This window comes from Bacillus rossius, chromosome 6, assembly GCF_032445375.1.
Source record: "Bacillus rossius redtenbacheri isolate Brsri chromosome 6, Brsri_v3, whole genome shotgun sequence".
Taxonomy (NCBI): Eukaryota; Metazoa; Arthropoda; class Insecta; order Phasmatodea; family Bacillidae; genus Bacillus; species Bacillus rossius.
This window is the reverse complement of record NC_086334.1, coordinates 82,226,247-82,247,721: the sequence shown is the minus strand read 5'-3', so window position 1 is coordinate 82,247,721 and position 21,475 is coordinate 82,226,247. Positions and strand designations below refer to the sequence as shown.

The 21,475-nt window shown below is 36.1% G+C and overlaps 1 protein-coding gene across 1 annotated transcript in view; it reads right to left on the bottom strand.

Moving 5' to 3' along the window:
* Positions 1-21,475, bottom strand: part of LOC134533336 (glutamate receptor-interacting protein 1) — a 351,603-nt gene that overhangs the window by 274,656 nt on the left and 55,472 nt on the right. Inside the window, exon 2 of the mRNA XM_063370854.1 lies at positions 2,945-3,016. The gene's annotated coding sequence lies outside the window, so the exon portion shown is untranslated. The remainder of the gene's footprint in view (positions 1-2,944; positions 3,017-21,475) is intronic.

Here is a 21,475-nt window from a genome sequence, read left to right as displayed (position 1 = left end):
GTTCTGCATTAGCTTGAACTGACTTATTCTTAGCTCCAATCGGTTTACTGAAGACAGGGACCAGATAGATCCTTTGCCTACATAGTCTTTTTCTTCCCGAAATGTTCTTTCGACACTGTGTTTAACAGACTGCTTAACATCGTTTTAATTGTAAATGGTAGTATTAAATGCCTTGTATGAACACTTCTTCACTTTATTCTCAAACTGATATGAATGGCGATATACACAGTCCCATCACAAGTTCTATTAAATGTCCGTATGCAGTTACTTCATCAGTAAGCTGATTGATGATGTTCTGCCTAATATTGTCAAGAAATGTACAAATGTATTTTGACTCACTAAACGTATTTAGATAAAAGTAATATTTCAACTTTTCACAAAATTCAGATTTAGCCAAGTGAAACACGTTATCATTTACCTTTAATGCATTGAGCACAGTCTGAGGCTAAGTTTCGTGTACAGGCTTCATCACGTTAGGTGCTTAACATCTGGTTTGGTGCTTGTACGCATATGGGTCTCTAATATAAAGCGAGGACTAGAAATGTATCCAGTTAATTCATCAGTAGACACACAGATTTCCCCTTTACATTTTTGTATGCCGTCGCAAAATGTCAATATGTGTAAACCAAACATGGCACTCATTAAAATGAAAATTCATACAAGATGGATTCTTAATGCATTTACACCGTACATATCTTCGAGCATCTTGGGAAAATGCGAACGACATATCACAATAGCTGTAAGGATGCCTAGTTGATGAATACAAACCTTTCAATAGTATCGGTTACTGATTTCGCTGTATTTGTACCAATTCCTGGTGTTCTCTTAAGTGAATCAATCAATCGCTATTTTAGCGAAGCCTTTACTTTATGTATCTTCAAATAACCTTTGCATGTCTTCAATTTTCTTTCAACTTATCATATATTTTAAATTGCTTGCGACAATGGTGACAGTCAAACATTTTGCGAGATAGATTCTTAGCACATCCTCTCTTCTCGTGTCGTCGAGCATTACTGTTGTTTGAGAAAATCCTGTCAGACTATCGGCATCGATGCTCAATAGTGGTTGTTGAATCTCCAACCATTTAAGTCTCTATCAACGTCGAGAATTTAATAATCGAAGTTTCCTCTGCAGCCAGCACTGTAGTCATTAAGCTCTGGTCTGCTGGTAGTACCAGTTCAGTAAAAGTCTCCTCTAGTGGTGAATTCTCGATGCCAATGGGATCTGCGTACCCATGGTCGTCGGCGACGTCCGGGTTCCCGTAAATGATGGTACAACTTGCACCGAGTTTGACGTTTAAGACGGTAAAGATGACATCGAGTTTACCAGAACAAGTAATAATGAGACTTACGCGCCAGAAGAGACAAACTAGGTGATCTTTACACAACTGCAGCCAGTAACAAACAACAATTCCCGCCGTCTTGGGAATCGCTGATATCCCTGCAACCAGTCAAATAATATGCTAGTCTAAACAAGAATGATGTACTATAATACATTAGCCAAAAAAATATTCATAAATGAAGGACGCTCAAAAAACAAAGTTTATTTGGAAGCAAAAGAAAGGGGCATGGAATGCACCTACTTGCAGGTAACTAATCGTGTTACAAAGTTAATGTTTAAATTAATTTAATTGAAGTGGAGTATCCAAACAATGTCATACAATAAAATCCTATTGGTCATACTATTTTCATTAACTTACATTCTTTTAATTCAAAACAGTTACACTAATCTTTGATAACACGCATCATTTCATTCACCGACCTTTCACCAAATCAAATTTAAAATGTAAACTTTACATGTTAATTCGAAGAACCAGGTATGATAACGTTTTATATACTCTAAGAACACTGTACGCTTCAGAATTTTTAAAGTACGTGTGTAATTTTGATATTAAATAAAAGTCAAATTTATTACATATGAAAAAATATAAATTTTACTAACAAAATAGTTTTTTTTCTATAAACCCTTTACTTCTAAGCACATGTTCTTGTGATTATGTAAATTTTTTCAGCATTTTGTGAACCATGTAGAAGTTAAAGCCTATTCAACAATGATTCTGATGGTCTCTTGATATACAATGTGTCTTGTGCGCGACTGCTTCCAACTTATTTACATATGTGTTATTAATATTCTTAATATCTCCGAGGGTATGTCACTATCACAGTCTCAAAGTAAAAATCATCGTTGCTATCAGCAATATTACCAAGAGCCGTTCAATATCGTTTATTTTATCATATCGTTTCTATATATCTTTTTTTCAGAGGATTACCACAATCTTCGATCTTGAGAGTTTCACATTATACTACCTATATTGTTTTCAATTTCTGTAAAAGCTTGTGTTTCCAGTAATATTATTTAATCATTCAACCCAACATCCCAAACACAGTTAATCAGCTATTTATAAAGGAAAAACAACAAATAAAAATTCATCTAATCTTAGGAACCTTATCCTCCTTTCTTCATATAGAATATTTTCTTGAGCACAATAGTCTTTCATTGTAGACAAGGTAGTGTTCTTAAAGATATGTCGTGAACTACCAGTTCCAAACACAAATAAATTCTGTGAATGAATTTTTTCACACTTTAAACAAAAAAAAAACCTTTTCGATTCTTTACGTATTTTATTAAACTATCAGATCATCTAAAATGAATACGTCACTTAGTATTTTCTACAAAGGGCTCTTTTCCCAAGAATTTTTAACCATATTTTCTGAAAACAAACATGTCTCATCTTTATCACAAAGCAAAAGAGGGTCAGAGAAGATTGGGCACATGGCAAATGCTAGTAACTCATAGGGTAAAAACAATGTGTTCGATTCATACCTCAGGTATTAAAGCAACTTTTTATTTTTCTTAGATAATATAGGAACATAACTTCCATTTGAATTAAAGTAAAATTATTCACATATGACTAGTCAAAGTACCGAAATAAAAGTTCGCTTACCTCAAAGAAAATTAAAAATTCTCGTTGCTCGAGGCAGCGACTGGCGAACGAGACACGTCTGCAGGAACCTACCTGCAAATGAACATTACACCCTCAAAGTGCGGGTGACACTCGCAAGCCAATAGAACGCCACGGCAGAATAGCAATCACGCCATTACGTAAAAAACATGGCCTAAATCATAATCAAGCTCATGGAAGTACTTCACGGAATCGGATCAAAGTACGAAACGCGGAATAAAAGCAAAAAAATAATCCTACGAATTTATAACTTGCAAACCAAAAAAAAATATTTTAGTACATTTACATTCTAGAGAAGTCAAACCCACGTACCATACTGTGAAAGTCAACACTCTGAAAATTATAATCAGCAAATATTTATAACAAGCCACTTGCCAATATACATTTTATCATGTGTCCAAATTTATTTTTAGTAAGCAGATGTGAAGGTGTGAGTAACTAGAACGAAAAATTGCTTACCAAGTTTTCAGAACCCTACTGAAACAGTCCATCCAGGTCACAAGCTTATTCACAAGTTTGGATGATTGGTTAACATTTCAATTTTTATTATCGACACCGTTGTGTTCAATGATATATGTCAGGTAAGATTAAGGCCATAAAATGCCCAGAGGTCTATTAGTTATATTTCGAGAAGTAAAAAATTATTCACAGAAATAATAACTAAAAAAACAAGTTCCTTTCAATTTTGCTCTAATACTACGTTATTACCTGTACCAGCAGTTAACTAACTTCACCACACACGCACACAATATATATGCTTAACACTTATGCAAAAACAAATACAAAATCCAATATCTTTGCATGTCCAATTTCCATAAATATCTAATTGCCATAAAAAATCCAATTCCCGTTATATATTTTTTAAGAATGCACATACCATAAAGAGACAAAAAATATGTTAGCAAAAACTGCCAGCAGCATTATTGTTAAAAAAAATACCTACAAACGAGACAAAATATGTATTGCAGACATAACCTAATAACAAAATTGCTTGTTACCTGTCGTTTTTTTTTGCATTACAAAAAATAGAGTATGTTAAAAAATTAATAAATTAATTTTATTCTGTAATTATTTTAATTCAAATTTACACGCAGTAAATTTCAACATTAATAAATACACTTACATATAAATATATAAAATAATAAATTTATATAAAAGGAATAATAATAAAATAATAAAAAAATTACAAAAACAGATTCTGTCAGCATTGTAAACTTATCCTTTGTTATTTTTTATTTGTTTTTTTATTTTATTATATTACTTTCTGTGATTTTCTGATATTAAGGAAAACGTGAGTTATATAGGAATGTAAGTCCTAACACTGGCCTCTAATACGTAGAAACGACTGCGAAGGTAAAGTACAGATATCCTGGAGCTGTAGAGCAATGCGTTCTTCTGAAGGTAGTGCGTACGGCCCGAGCTGACATCAAAAATGACTGGGTCTTCCGCGTTGAGGATTCAGTTTTCAATATTAATTCGGTACTGGTCCAATACTAAGAGGAAACTTTATGCTGTCCGGTGTAAATGAATCGATTTATGGTAGATAACTGATCTTATTCACATCAATGCGATTTATTTTATACCTAGACAACTGTTTTATGTCACAAACTTTATGCCCAACGTTTCAAATGCAGACGTCATGTAACTTCTTCGTCTTGAAAATTTTCCAAGCTTCCTCGCTGGTCATCGATTCTGACGAAGACTTCATGTGCGCACTTCACGACGACTAGAACGTAAATGATACTTTGCGGTACTTCGACCAGTTTACGTCCGGGCGGGACCATTGGCGAAAATTCATGCACCATGTTGCTTAGTCTCCCGTTGAGATACGTTCCACTTGCCAAACTATAGTTTATTCTTATGACAATCATAGGCAGTATGTTTACAGCACGCGTAGATTCGTACGTTCTTCCTGTATAATACAACTTTGGTTCGAATCCAAGCATCGTACCTATTGTCCCCGGTTTCGTAATGTCGACATTTTCACTGGATGTAAGAATGCTTTTTTGGGTGTTTGGATTTTCACTCAGTTCAAAGTCTATAAATCCTGTGGTAACTTATCTCTGATCTAATTTGCAGTGCCATCAATTTCGTACGAGCCAACAAGTAACTGTATTTCATACGCGCTCCCCTCATTTTACAGGAAGTAGATCTTGCAATTTTCATCGTCTATATTTGGAATGGCATTATACGTTTGAAAATCGACAAGTCCGATACACCATTCACGGCTAAATCCAAGAGCGGGAAATGGACCGCCCGCAGCTTTGATGCGTGACCTGTCAAGGTAAGTTTTATCGACATGACTAATAAACTTTCAAAACTGCACTGTCTTTAAGTAGCAGATTTTTTAGTTAAAAAGTGAAGGCACAAATTTCCGGAATTTGTTTGATTAGGTGACTGTTTGGCTTCGTAATAGTAGAGCAATGTAGTGGTACGGCTCAGGTCATGCCTAAGTTCTGACGGTGGTCTTAAATTACCAATAATCGGCCATTTTCCCTAACTTTATTTACGCAACCTGTGCGTGCCACGACCTGACGCAGCCACTTAATTAATAATGGTACGCTCACGATTCCTTAGCTTGATAGGTAAAGTGTTTTTCATAAACACGTCTCGGAAATTTGGTATTTTCAGTTTTTGAGCATACCTGATTAAATCTACATTGGTGAGCGGATGCTTCGGCAGAGAACTTAAGATTTTTAAAACACACGTTTCTTTCTCATGCCTCGACGTAATATGTGTGACATATTTAGTTTTGACTGAAAGGTATTCATCTGCTATAGCATCCCACATAACCTCAATGTGTGGCATTGGAAGTTACCCAAGGACACTATAACACATGAAAGTTTCAGATATGTCGGATCGTTTACATTTGCTGTACTATGCTATTATGTATTAACCAAAGGATTAGTATAAATTACAATAGAGACATGAGAATATATTTTCTTTTAGATTAACTTGGGGGTAATATTTAAAAATAGAAACTAACTCATTTTCAGACCATCAGTTATATTTGATATAAAAAAAACTTTATGAGTATTACAGTATTACTTAGTTATTTATAAATCTTCATAAACAATAAATAGAATATCACTTGTTACATTTGTTACTTGTTACATTTGTTACTTAAATTAAAAAAAGAAAAAATATGGGGCCCCAAGACAATAAATAAATTATTAACGTTACTTTAATTCATAAATTTATGTTAGCAAAACAAAATAAAAACAAACGATGAAAAATTTATAAAATGAATTTAGGTAGGTTGTCCACATTTACTGCCGAACACAAGCTTCATGCGAAGTATGAAAACGAAGAATCACTTTCCTGAATTCATGAGTGAGTGAATCCCGTAGCCGTCAGAAAAGAGAGGAGAACATCCTCTACTCCAAACAAAGGGTTACAAGTAGTTCATAGCATGGCCGGCATAGGGAAGCACTCCAGATCCATGACTCGTGGGCCGCTATAAAAACATTTCAAAAGACTAATTACATGGTGAAATATTTAAAAATAAATGTCCAGCATGATTTCCAGAGAAATCTGCGAAAACTCACCCAATAGGCGGCTACCCAAACTTGAAACTACCGCATGGATGCGGTGGATAAATAAAGAGCAGAAAATTAATACAGTTTTTCACATGATGGTCACCAAGAAAAAGGAAGTGACCATAGATGGCATAACACAGTTAGCCAAACATAGTTACAAATGCACAATTTAAAGAATAGTTCCGAAAACTGAATAGCACACTGCCTTGACGAAAATATAATTAATTAAACTTTAAAATAATTAAATTTGTTCAGAGTTCTTTTCTTTGATTCTTGATGCACTTAAATTGGATAATAATTATGTGATAATAAAATACAATACAAATGGTTAGAACAAAACATACCTTCACTTGAAGACAAAATTACAAATAAATTACCCCCATAACAGAAATTCTTAAAAAAAAATAAACCAGCGTTCAGTTTGCCGAAACAAAAAAAACAACACACAAATAGTTAAACAAAAACGAGTGTACGCCCAGCTGAATGCTGCAATGGCACATATGTGATGTTACAAATAGAGTCCTGCGCCGTTTTTTTTTACCCATGGCAATGGCTTCTATGCTGGCGTTGTGTCGTTGTGCTTCTTTTAACTGCTTGCGCTCATTCTTCGAAGTGTTGACTGCCCGCACTTTACCGCTCGTCGCACCGATGAGGCTGCCGAAAGCACCCAATGCAGGCAAAAACAAAGGAAGAAATCCTTCAATAATCTTCTTGTCAAGAGTCTGTAATTTTTGCTTGGATTTTTGCACGCCTGCATCAGTATTGCGTTTGGTTTTGCGTGAATAAGTCTTTTATTTGTTACAGCTAGCTCGACGAGCGCCCAGTTCTAATTTCGTCTTTGCCTTCGTAATTTTGGATACACCCCAAACCACGATTTTTTTCTCCTAGTTCTGCGTTCGAAGATTAACTCATATCTTCGGGCCCTTTAACTAGTATCGCGCTGGCTGCGTGTCTAGAATCCCAATCTTTGCTTCGGGAATAGGCTATATCTTTCTGCTTGCACTTGTCGCCTCGAACTAACCTTCTTTGTTAGTTTATTGCCAGGGCCACAGAACCTGTAGCCTGGAATGTGTTACTCAATAGGCAGATTGTTTATCAGCAAGTTTTCGAGTCCTGCACCTATGTGTTTTTTTTTGTTCATACCTCTTCGAAACATTACGCGCAACTGAGCCGAAAACTATAAATAAGCTTTTTTTATACAAAATGCGCATAACACGAGACGACGAAGCTTGTGCACACTATTTGCGTCATGGCTTACTGTTGTCTTCTACTGTACGTTGCATAATGGCAGGTCCGTCCAACTGTGGCAAAACATAGTTAATACTGAGTTTATTAGAGGAACTAATCTTTCTTAGGTTCAAAAACGTGTACCTACAATCCAAATCGTTGCTACTACTGAATTATTTGTGCAAGGCCATGGTTCAACAATCAGTGGATGGCCTGGAGTAGTTTCTATTTATTGATAATGTATATGTGGTGTTTCCTAGTGAAGCAAGAGCCAATTCCGTGTTTATTTTCGATGATGTGTGAGTAGATAATTATAGTATGTTATGGGGCAAGGGTGAGGGGTCGGGATCTAGGGTATCCGCGGCAGCCATCTTGGATGACGTCACTTCCGGCGGCCACCTTGGATGACGTCACTTCTGGCGGCCATCTTGGATTTGAATTTGACCTTTGACGCCGGCGGCCAGTTTGGATTGTGACATTTTGTTTTCTAGAACATTCCACGGAATTATGACCTCACGTCCACCATCTTGAAAATCCTCAAATATTAACTTAGAAAATAGGGTTAAAAAATTTATAAAAAATATTAATAAAATTTTAATTTAAAAACTTTATTACTTGGTCATCGAGCTCCTCACTCCTGTGCATTGCACTTTTCGTTACGATGCCATCATCATCAACCTCCATACTACTACCCATTGCAATTTTCGTTACTTCGTCATCTTAAAAATAAATTTATTATAAAAATAAAAAAATCATACCAATATAGTCTGCTGGAAGCAGCCATCTTGTTTAGTGGAGACCGTCATCTTGATTTCATCTGATGGATGTCGTTATCGGTTGTAGGTTTCTAAATTATGTTAGTATATGTAAGGTCGAGTTTATATTTTCTACCAGTGTTGTTCTGACTCTAATAAACCAAAAAATTCACAAAATCCACAGTCATTTAATTGCTGTGACCACCATTTTTTCTTAAAGTCATACAATTTATAGGATTTAACTAAAATATATGTCATCCATACTATCGTTGTGGATGCGATGCTTTTAATAATAATAAATTTATTACTCCATCTTAGCGGACCAGAAATTTTTCAGAGTCCTAACAAGTCCGTGTTTGCGTACTCGTGTTTTAAAGCTGCATGGAAGCAGATATTTTAATGTTTGCGTACATATTCTCACTAACTCTTCCATGTAAAAATACCTTCGAAACTATAGCCAGTTACCTTGAAACATAAATTCAAAGAACTAAATTAAAAAAGATCATTTATTAACAACAAAAAAAAGACATAATCAACAAAACCACTCAAAATATTTACATCATCAGCCACAAAATCGACCACGTAAAAACGTGTTCAGGAGCCGCACCTCAACACTCAACCCACCGAGCACATACTCTAGGCTGTCGTACCGAGGGTTGAAGCCCTCTTCCAACATTCGTAGTCTCCTGCCCAGCCCGGCACACCCACACACTTGCCTGCGGTCCCCCTCCGATGGTGTGTCCCACCCACACTGCGACAGTGGGGTAGGGGGTGCAGCCGAACTGGGTGTAGGCAGTGGTGATGGCGGCGGTGTTGACACCGCTGATGTCGGTGGCGTGCGGTGACCCGCAAGCTCCATCAGCGGCGTCAGCCACCCATCCAGGCGTGGTGAAGCCGACGGAGCTGTCCCATCCGCAGGAGGCGTCTGCCGCCCAACGACAATCGGGATGAGGGGCGGTGGTGGTCCGCGTGCTACAGTCCGACTTGTAGTAGACTGATGCCGGACAGCATTAATGGGGATGGGTGGTGGTGGTGGTCCGCACGTCCCAAAAACCTGCTGCACCGTCCACGTCGACGAGAGGTCCAGCGGCGAGCGGTCCCGCTCAGGAGCCCAGCCCCACTGATCCTCCCGCGTCCAGCGACGGCCTTGGTGCCGACACCGCTCGATCCCCGACCAGTTGTGGAGATAGTCTCCTCGCGTATGGCGCCGTAGTCCTCCCCCCGTCACTAGAGATGGTGATTATTTCACCCTCCTCTGTACTCGACCAGCCATACGCGAAGTCGCTTTCACAGAAAGACATAGCATTTAAAAAATATATATTTTTCAGTATCCTGCAACAAATTGAAGCATGCTTCCAGCCGTCTACGGTATTTATGCTATCCCTTCCCCCCACTCCCCTCCTTGACAACCGTGTCCAAGCGCGCGCTTCCCCCTGACGTACAACCTGTGACGCACCTACCCCATACACCCCTGCCCACCCCGACCCTAATAGCCCGAGCCTGTCGCCACTCGCTCCAACCTCCTAAGGACCTTCGACGGGCATCCTAGCCGAGGCACAACATGACATTTTCAAGCAGTACAGGAATAAATAAAAACAATTTAGTTTAAGACATTTATTTATTAAAATAAATTTTTACACTATATTACAATACATAAAAATGTACAATATTATAATTTATACAATATCAGTAGTTTTGATCCAACTGTTTTCGTATTTATCAAATCCTATCCACTGTACAAATAAAAGTTCATATTTTCGCCTTAACACTCTCCCTACTAAATAATCGTTGGAGTACTTGCTAGGCTGAATTTCTTCCTCGTAGAATCCGTCCCGTATCGCCGAGCCTCGTAAACCTTCCAAGTAGTAACATCTCGGATGGTAATTACGTATTTTAACAACACAAAATATTTCTGTCGACTAATTAGATGTATATCCTTTTTGAAAAGTCAGTTTATATTTTGAAATTTGTACAAAATCCCCAACTTGTGCTTTTGGTTTTTTACATCTATTTTATTTGAATTAGAATAAACAGTTATCAGGAGCGAGTTGTCTTTTACATTAACAGGTAAAAACGTCAATTGTCCGATGTTTTCTGTTATTATAGTCATTTAATAATGGTGGTAACATATCAATCCACTTATAACTTCCTTTTGCTGTGAACTCCCTCCACATGGCTTCCTTTAGAGTACGATTAAATCGTTCGACCACACCAATTTTTATCTCGGTGAAGGTAGAATAATGGTTTATTCAATTTTTTTTCATTAGAGCCTGTAAATCACTATAGTAAAATTCTTTCCCACTATCAGTCTGCAAGTTCTAAGGTGTTGAACTTAATTTAAAAACATGTTCGATGGCTACAGTCACATCATTAGAGTTTTTACTTTTTACAGGTTCTGCCCACGCACGTTTAGAATAAACATCTATAACAGTAAGCAGATACTTGTACCCGCTATTCACTTTAGAATAAGGAATCATTTCAACCAAATCCACCTGAAATAAGTCCAAAAGCCCTAATGTCAGAACACTTCGTCTAGGAAAAGTACCCCTTGCAGGCTTATGAAGCTCTTTTGCTATAGCTCGTCGACTCATTCTTCCTGCAGTTCTTCAAGTAAGGAAATTATTTAGTTTTGATGCGAAGTATTCCCTGCTTCAGCAGAAGCTAACAGCAAGCGAAGCCGATCTACATGCTCACTAGGATCATTCCAGTATATGTATGACAGCCTTTTATAATTAATAAATTTACTAACTAACCCAGATCCTGTCACAGCAACTACTTCAGGAAACATTTTAGATATGACATCGTATTTTAAATGATTCTCGTCTTTAAACGTATTAGTTTTCGAATAGATGTTTTTGTAATGAGCCTATGTAGTTTTTAACATTTTATTATATCGATCTAAATCTTCGTTAGTATATCGCCAAGGATCTTTAAGAAATAACAAATCATATAGTACAGGTGTCCTAGTCGTAGTAAATCCTCCTACTTGAATATTAACGTTGGGTAAAATATGTACTTCCAATTTACCCATATACCAGTTTTTACTACATTTTAAAAACACCATAAATAGGATCTCCTTTGTACAATGTATATGAAGTTAAGTATGATGCAACAAGAGTTTCCGGTTGAACTTCTAATGAACGCAATTTTTTATGCTGTACTAAATATGAAACAGAAACATCTTCTTCGTTTACATGTATGATACGACGCTTTCTACGGTAGGTTTTAACAGGCAGTTTTTCTTCAACTTTAGGAGAAACGTTTTCGCTTTTAACAAGTGTAGGAGAAATATATTAATGTTTTAAATTATCTAGGCGTGAAGTTATTGGTTCGAATATTCTATCGTTGACAATGTCACAGCCTAAATTTTCCTTCTTGCAAGTAAATACTTATCACGAATACTTTTCATTATGTCATGCAGCTCTTTCGCTGATTCAGACATGATTTTAAAATGACCTTTAAATCATTCATCTCGCTTTATATACCTTTGTGAAACCGGCTTTCGGCCTTTTTGAGGTAATGTTTTGGATTATTGTAATGGTTTAATAACCATATATTCTTCCAACCTATCCATGCGAGCATTCGTTTCACTCATGAACTGTTTATGTAAATTAGTAAAAAAAATTTCAACAACTAGTTTAATTTCCTCACTTTGTTATAGTAAAGATTCGCGTATGTGTTCACAATGTCTAAAAATTTCTCATCATGACTCAGATACATAATTTTCTCATTAACATCATCCATTACAATTTTTAGTTTATTGTTTACAATTTCATCAAACACATTTGTTATGTTAGTAAATAAACGTTCAAAATTTTAATTTTGTTTTTCTCTTATAGAGTCCACAACTAGTTTCAGGCCTTGTAATGTGTGCGGGTTTATTTCCTGCACATACTGTTTTGTGCTGGCATCTGTAGAATGCATAGGCTGACTTAGATTATGTAAAAAATTTCCATTTGCCGACAAGTTCCCATCACGCACTTCTATAATATTACTTTTTCCACGCACAAGTTTCAAGGCACTATGCCCGAACTTACTTATGGAGTCAGTCATCTCTAGCGATATACTGATCCAACTGCCTTCCGAAACGTCCATGATATAGTGGAAAATCTTTGAATATCGATATAAAACCGAACATATCTTTCCAACATATGGAACACATTAGTTTAAACTCGTTAAATGTCATATCGCTCGAATTATGGTCTTCGTTTGCAAGTTTAAGATTTAGGTCATCCATTTTGAATAAAATAATATCATAAGCATTATCCCGTAAAATATTTTAGGTATTCTTGAGTAGGTTTGACACAAGTATATACAATCCACGTATGAATGCCAGCCCATCGAATATATCTTTGAATATTACCCTGTATTTTACTTGCAACATCATCGAAGATAAACACAGAATTATGTTTAGCTTCTTCAGGAGGTATGATTGAATCATTATCGCTAAAAGGATAGTATCCCATACCATCAATACATTTTAGTATGTATTCAAGTTGTACATATTTAGGCTGTTGTAAGGATTTCGAGTAAATGTATATGTTTTCAAAACGTAAACCATTCGGATGCTCGAGCAAGCTCATGAGCACACACGTTTTCCCCCAACCAGAGGGGCCTGCAATTATACATCTTACAGTATTCAGTAGTAAGCTTCCCTGTCTACATTCTAGAGAACTATATTTTTTGTCAACTTCTGATATTTTCACAGGTAAAAGTAAATCAGGTTAAATAATTTTCATACCACAACCTAAAGATTTAGTTATTACTTGATCGGTGTTTGAATTATTATTCAAAAGTATATGCATTTTTGCTTGAAATATATGATTTTGTTTGAAATAGGTTGATTTTTGTTTGAAATATTTTCATTTTTGTTTGAAATATGTGGATTTATGTTTGAAATATGCATATCTGTATTTAAAATAGACTGAGTTTTTTTTTTAAATATGCGGATTATTGTTTGAAATATTTTCCTTATCCGTACTAGTCTTACAAGTAATGATGTGCCTTTGCAAGTTACGAAATCTCTTGAATTCTCAAGAGAATTTAAGACACCGAAACATGTGGAAGGAATAAGTTTATAAATATTCATTAGTAGTATATAATAGGGGCTACTAGATCAGGCTCCAGGCGCTGGATTGTGATAGACGGTCCGCTATCTTGGATTGTGACGTCAAGGCAGCCATCTTGTATGAACGTAACGGGACACAGCATAACGGGAAAAGTAGATCACGGCGGCCATTTAAAATCCGCCATCTTTGATCCGTGATTTTGGATGACGTCATTTTGTTTTCTCGAACTTTCCGACGTTGTGTTATCCGCCATTTTGAAGTATGACGTCACCATTGCAATAAATTATCGTTATAGCCGCCATCTTTAACTTTTTAATTACTATCCGATTTTAATGAAAAAAGTTTAAAATTATAAAAAAATTAAATAATAGGATTTTAATAAAAAATATTAAAAAAAAAAAAACATTTACGACACAGAGCTCGGAGTCCTCGGTTCGAATCCGATGAGGGCAAAAAAAAATGGCGACCGATCCTTCCCCTTTGGTGGGTGCGGGCAGACTGACCCCCACCACTTTTTTCAAAGCATATATATCGCCAGTGAGCATGATGTCATGTCCGCCATCTTGAAAATCCGTAATTTTAATGCTAGAGATTCGGGAATTTTTTTAAAAATCATTAAAAAAATTAATCAACCAAATTAAATAATAAAAATCCTTAAAACCCCCGTTGCACATTTCGTGACTGCCACCATCTTGAAAATCCGTAGATTTAATGCTACAGATTCGAGAAAAATTCCAAAATTCATCAAAAAAATGTACTTATTAGAATTCTGATCGATTTGTTCGATACCTGTCCTTGGATCGAAACCACTAAGAGCAAAAAAAATAAAAAAAAACATTAGATCCTTCCTCCACAGAAGCCACCTACAGACGAACCTACCACCACCAATAACAAGGTATATATCATCAAATAGTATGACATCATGTCCGCGATCTTGTCTTCGTGTGCTGGAGACCACCATCTTGTTAACATCTGCTAGAATGTGCTAATGACATGTAAGTATAATTTTCTGGTCACCATACCTTTAACCTCGACTGTTGGCATTAAACTTTGACCTTGAAATTTGACCTTGATTTTGAAATTTGATATTGACCTTGAAATTTGACCTTGACCTTAAAATTTGACATTACCTTGAAATATGACGTTGACCTTGTACTTTGACCTTAACCTTGACATTGACGACCATCATGGATCCGACATTTTGCATCCAGTACATGCTACCAGGAGCTACCACATGCTAGTGGTCATTGCCACCATCTTGATTTCGTCTGCTGGAGGACACCATCTTGTGTGTGTGTACACATCTTACCATCATGCTAGTTTTAATCTAACCCGCTAGAGTGCAGTAATAATATATATATTTTTTGCTGTGACACCCGCAATCTTGAAATTTGGACGCCATCTTGAAATCATGTAATTATTTAGCTATAAATTCGGGAAAAATTCCAAAATTAATTAAATAAATCACTCATTAATTTACATATTGATTTGATCCGCTCCTGTCCTTGGTTCGATACTCGATCGATGAAATAATGTTTAATTTTATGTAAAAAAATAATAATTTCAATAAACCATGTTCAACATTCTTAAAGAGACTTTAAAACCTCTACTACCATCATCCTATCAGACATCAAGTCCAACATCTTGGAAAATTCGTAATAATTAACCTAGAAATTCAGGAAAAAGTTTGAAATTCATTAAATAAATTTCCAAACAATATACTGATTAATAAGGTCGACTAATGTCATTGGCACGATCCTGGACGAAACATTAATTTAATTTAAATACCAGAAAAGTGTAATGTTCGAGAAATAAAACACCACAAAGTATTTTACAGAACACAGAGAAAACGGAACGTTCACACAGAAAACGGAACGTATACACAGTATACACAGGAAACGGAACGTACGCACATACAGTAGCGGAAACACAGGCTTAGTTGGAAATCAGAATACAAGAAATAAAAACATTAAAATTTTACTTTCAATATTTCATTTATTTCTCAACATTACACAAATACAAGTAAAAGTAGCCATTATTGTATGTAGCCAGCTTTCCTCAGTTCTATGAGTATAAAGGATATTTCTTTGATGCACGATTAGTTTCCTGCACAAAGCGAGCCATGTAGAAGTCTTAGCCGGTCAACCAATATGTTTGGATGTTTCCATGATGTGTAATCAATCTCTTCTACCACCATCATACTTGCTTGTTTATTATACATACTTTTAATATCACAATCGTCCCAGTGATCATAATATGCATTATCAGATTTATTTTTTATAACACGTCGTTTCCATCGTTTCGGTCTCGGGACACCGCCACATTCTTCGATCTTGTCAGCTTTAGGTGCTTCATCACAGTCTATGCCTTTGTCAACAGCCTCAGAGTCACTGTAGCAATCAACATAGAAGGCATCGTCTTCACCCAGATTACCGTATGAATTCGATATCGATGATGTCGAAGTGTCTTCATCGTCTTCTTCCTTCCTTTATAGGAGTCCATCATTTTTACAAAGATTGAAGGATCTACTGAATGAATGTATTCTCACTTTTCACGGTGTTGATACTTCGTTTAGTTTCAGTCTTCCCGAAGCCATTAGCATCCTTCAATTTATGTTCTTCGTCACGATCGGGTGAGCTAATACCATCACGCTCAGGACAAGGAAAATTATTGTCGTAATGCAGATCATTCTTCTTTAGTCTAGTGGATCCATCGATGTCCTCTATGCCGTTAGTAGGCTTGGCTTTACATGTTCTATCATGTCTGTTTAAGCTGTCAATTCGTGTTAACAACGTGCTACACCGATTACAGCTTAACATTTTGCGTAGTGGGTTTTTAGCACAATCATTCCTCTCATGACGTCTAGCATTCCTTCTCATGACAAAATCCTTGCCACAGTATCTACAGCAGATAACTAACCATGATCCATGGTAGCTTCTGTGACTAATGTTAGATAGAAACTGACATTTTTCCAATTGGAACCATTTTTTTTAATATACTTTTTTAAATACTTCATCAGTGAGAGTTACGTTATCTAATGCAAAGCAAATTGATGCAAGTAGTTCTGCTTGTCAAAAATATATGTCGTCATATTTTTGCTTGCAGGTAAATATTATTTATTTTTTCTGGTATGCCGGATGCTCACTAATGATCGCAAAAGAAGAAAGGCTTCGATAGACATCAAGGAGAAGGAAGTTCATCCTTCGTGATAGTGTTTCTCTTCCGTCTTATCAGATATTTTTGGACTGAGTAATGTTTTTTTTATTTTTTGAAATCCACCTTATAAAAAATATTAGATCTGATTTAGTACCAGATATTAACAATTTATTTGCATCACAGGATAAAATGACATAACTCATTAGGTAAAATGTCCTTCATGCAGAGATCAATTTCTCATCTGTAACCAGAAGCACTCGGAGAAAACCACCTTAATATTGACAAGAATAATCAGGAGCACACAGAGAAAACCACCATAATATTGACAAGAATAATCAGTAGCACACGGAGAAAACCACCATAACTTAGACAAGAGTAATCGGAAGCACACGGAGAAAACCGCCTGAAGTTATCTTTAATTACATTAAATTACAGAAAAAATTAATAAAAATAAACTAAAAAATACAAAGAATTCTGTCTTGTACTAGAACTCTAACTTTTCACAAAAATGAGAAGTTCACATGCTAGCAGAATCCTTTGTATTTTTTCGTTTTTATTTTTATTTTTTTATAATTTTTTTCTGTAATTTTATGTAATTAAAGAAAACTTTAGGCGGTTTTCTCCGTGTGCTTCCGTATTATCTTGTCAATGTTATGGTGGTTTTTTTCCGTGTTCTATTGATTATTCTTGTCAATATTATGGTGGTTTTTTTCGTGTGCTCCTGATTATTCTTGTCAATATTATGGTGGTTTTCTCCGAGTGCTTCTTTTTACAGATGAGAAATTGATCTTACCTAATGAGTAATGTCATTTTATCCTGTGATGCAAATAAATTGTTAATATCTGGTACTAAATCAGAACTGATATTTTTTTTATAAAGTGGATTTCAAAAAATAAAAAATAAACATTACTCAGTCCAAAAACATCTGATAAGACGGAAGAGAAACACTATCACGAAGGACGAACTTCCTTCTCCTTGATGTCTATCGAAGCCTTCCTTCTTTTGCGATCATTAGTGAGCATCCCGCATACCACATAAAATAAATAATATTTACCTGCAAGAAAAAATGTGTCGACATATGTTTTTGACAAGCAGAACTACTTGCATCAATTTGCTTTGCATTAGATAACTTAACTCTCGCTGATGAAATATTTAAAAAAGTATATTTAAAAAAATGGTTCCAATTGGAAAACTGTCAGTTTCTTTCTAACATTAGTCACAGAAGCTACCATGGATCATGGTTAGTTATCTGCTGTAGATACTGTGGCAAGGATTTTGTCATGAAAAGGAATGCTAGACGTCATGAGAGGAATGATTGTGCTAAAAACCTACTACGCAAAATGTTAAGCTGTAATCGGTGTAGCACGTTGTTAACACGAATTGACAGCTTAAACAGACATGATAGAACATTTAAAGCCAAGCCTACGCACGGCATAGAGGACATCGATGGATCCACTAGACTAAAGAAGAATGATCTGCATTACGACAATAATTTTCCTTGTCCTGAGCGTGATGGTATTAGCTCACCCGATCGTGACGAAGAACATAAATTGAAGGATTCTGATGGCTTCGGAAAGACAGAAACTAATAGAAGTATCAACACCGCGATAAGTGAGAATACATTCAAGCCTATATTCAGTAGATCCTCCAATAATTGTAAAAATGATGGACTCCTAAAAAGGAATCAAGAAGACGATGAAGACACTTCGACATCATCGATATCGAATTCATACGGTAATCTCGGTGAAGAAGATGTCTTCTACAGTAACTCTGAGGCTGTTGACAAAGGCATAGACTGTGATGAAGCACCTAAAGCTGACAAGATCGAAGAATGTGGCGGTGTCCTGAGACCGAAACGATGGAAACGACGTGTTATAATAAATAAATCTGATAATGCTTATTATGATCACTGTAACGATTGTGATATTAAAAGTATGTATAATAAACAAGCATGTAATATGGTGGTAGAAGAGATTGATTACACATCATGGAAATATCCAAACATTCTGGTTGACCGGCTAAGACTTGTACATGGCTCGCTTTGTACAGGAAACTATTCGTGCATCAAAGAAATATCCTTCATATTCAAAGAACCGAGGAAAGCTGGCTTCATAAAAAAATGGCTTTTTTTTTACTTAAATTTGTGTAATGTTGAGAAATAAATGAAATATTGAAAGTAAAATTTTAATGTTTTTATTTCTTGTATTCTGATTTCCAACTAAGCCTGTGTTTCCGCTACTGTATGTGCGTACGTTCGGTTTCCTGTGTGTACTGTGTGTACGTTCCGTTTTCTGTGTGTACGTTCCGTTTCCTGTATATACTGTGTGTACGTTCCGTTTTCTGTGTGTACGTTTCGTTTTCTGTGTGTACGTTACGTTTCCTGTGTGTACTGTGTGTACGTTACATTTTCTGTGTGTACGTTCCGTTTCATGTGTATACTGTGTGTACGTTCCGTTTTCTGTGTTTACGTTGCGATTCCTGTGTGTACGTTCCGTTTCCTGTGTGTACTGTGTTTACGTTCCGTTTTCTGTGTGTACGTTCCGTTTCCAGTGTGTACTGTGTGTACGGTCCGTTTTCTGTGTGTACTGTGTGTACATTCCGTTTTTTTCCTGTGTGTGTACTATTTCTTCATTCGTTTTCTGTGTGTACTGTGTAATCATTAGATTTATTGCGTGTAAATTGCATGTATTGCGCGTACATTGCGTACATTGTGTGTTGGAGCTGTTGGAGCTTTTGGAGCCGAGTAGACTTGTATCCTTGTAGCTTCATAGACATGTAGTTTTGTAACCATGCGGTCTTTTAGTCATGCAGTCTCGCAGCCATGTATAACTCGTAACCAGCTAGATGCTTTTAGACTCGTAGCATTGTAGCCTCGTAGTCTCTTAGTCTCGTAGCATTGTAGCCCAATATCATTGGAGCTGTTGAAAGAAAAGGCAGTTGGAGCATTTGGAGTTGTTGGAGCTGTTGGAGCATTTAGAGCTGTTGAAGAATTTGGAGGATTTGGAGGATTTGGAGCATTTGGAGCATTTGGAGCTAAGAAGTAGTTGTTGCACATCTATGCAGGGCTAAATATTTATAAGATTCCTGGCTTTCGCAAGTGATCCTGTAGTACGATAGAAATTGTGTAATAAATATTATGTTTGTAAAAGACTTTGTGGTGTTTTATTTCTCGAACCTTACACTTTTCAAGTATTTAAATAAATTTCTTTTAGCTTTGTACAGGATCGTGCCAAGGACCTTAGTCGACCTAATAAATCAGTATATTGTTTGCAAATTTATTTAATGAATTATGAAGTTTTTCCTGAATTTCTAGGTTAATCATAACGAATTTTTAAAAATGTTGGTCTTGATGTCTGATAGGATGATGGTAGTAGAGGATTTAAAGTCTCTTTAAGAATGTTGAACATGGTTTATTGAAATTATTATTTTTTACATAAAATTAAACATTATTTCATCGATCGAGTATCGAACCAAGAACAGGAGCGGATCGAATCAATATGTAAACTAATGAGTGATGTATTTAATTAATTTTGGAATTTTTCCCGAATTTCTAGCTAAATAATTACATGATTTCAAGATAGCGTTCAAATTTCAAGATGGCGGGTGTCACAGCAAAAATAATAAATTTTTACTGCACTCTAGCGGGTTAGAATAAAACTAGCATGATGGTAAGACTTGTACACACACAAGATGGTGTCCTCCAGCAGACGAAAACAAGATGGTGGCAATGACCACTAGAATGTGGTAGCTCCTGGTAGCATGTATTGAATGCAAAATGTTGGATCCATGATGGTCGTCAAGGTCAGGGTCAAGGTCAAATTTCAAGGTCAAGGTCAAATTTCAAGTTCAAGGTCAAAGTACAAGGTCAACACCAAATTTCAAGGTCAATGTAAAATTTCAAGGTCAAGGTCAAATTTCAAGGTCAAAGTTTAATGCCAACATTCGAGGTTAAAGGTATGGTGATTAGAAAATTATACTAACATGTCATTAGCACATTCTAGCAGATGTAAACAAGATGGTGGTCTCCAGCACACGAAGACAAGATGGCGGACATGATGTCATACTATTTGACGATATGTACCTTGTTATTGGTGGTGGTAGGTTCGTCTGTAGGTGGCTTCTGTAGAGGAAGGATCTGATGTTTTTTTTATTTTTTGCTCTTAGTGGTTTCGAACCAAGGACAGGAATGGAACTAATCGATCAGTATTCTAATAAGTACATTTTTTTGATGAATTTTGGAATTTTTCTCGAATCTGTAGCAATAAAATTACGGATTTTCAAGATGGTGGCAGTCACGAAATGTGCAACGGTGGTTTTAAGGATTTTTATTATTTAATTCGGTTGATTAATTTTTAAATGATTTTTAAATTTTTCCCGAATCTCTAGCATTAAAATTACGGATTTTCAAGATGGCGGACATGACGTCATGCTCACTGGCGATATATATGCTTTGGAAAAATTGGTGGGGGTCAGTCTGCGAGCACCCACCACGGGGGAAGGATCGGTTGCCATTTTTATTTTTTTTGTCCTCACCGGGTTCGAACCGAGGACTCCGAGCTCCGTGTCGTAAATGTTTTTTTTTAGATTTTTTATTAAAATGTTATTATTTAATTTTTTTTATAATTTTCAAAAAAAATTTCATTAAAATCGGATAATAAATAAAAAGTTAAAGTTGGCGGCCATAACGATAATTGCAACGGTGATGTCATACTTCAAAATGGCGGATAACACAACATCGGAAATTTTGAGAAAACCAAATGACGTCAT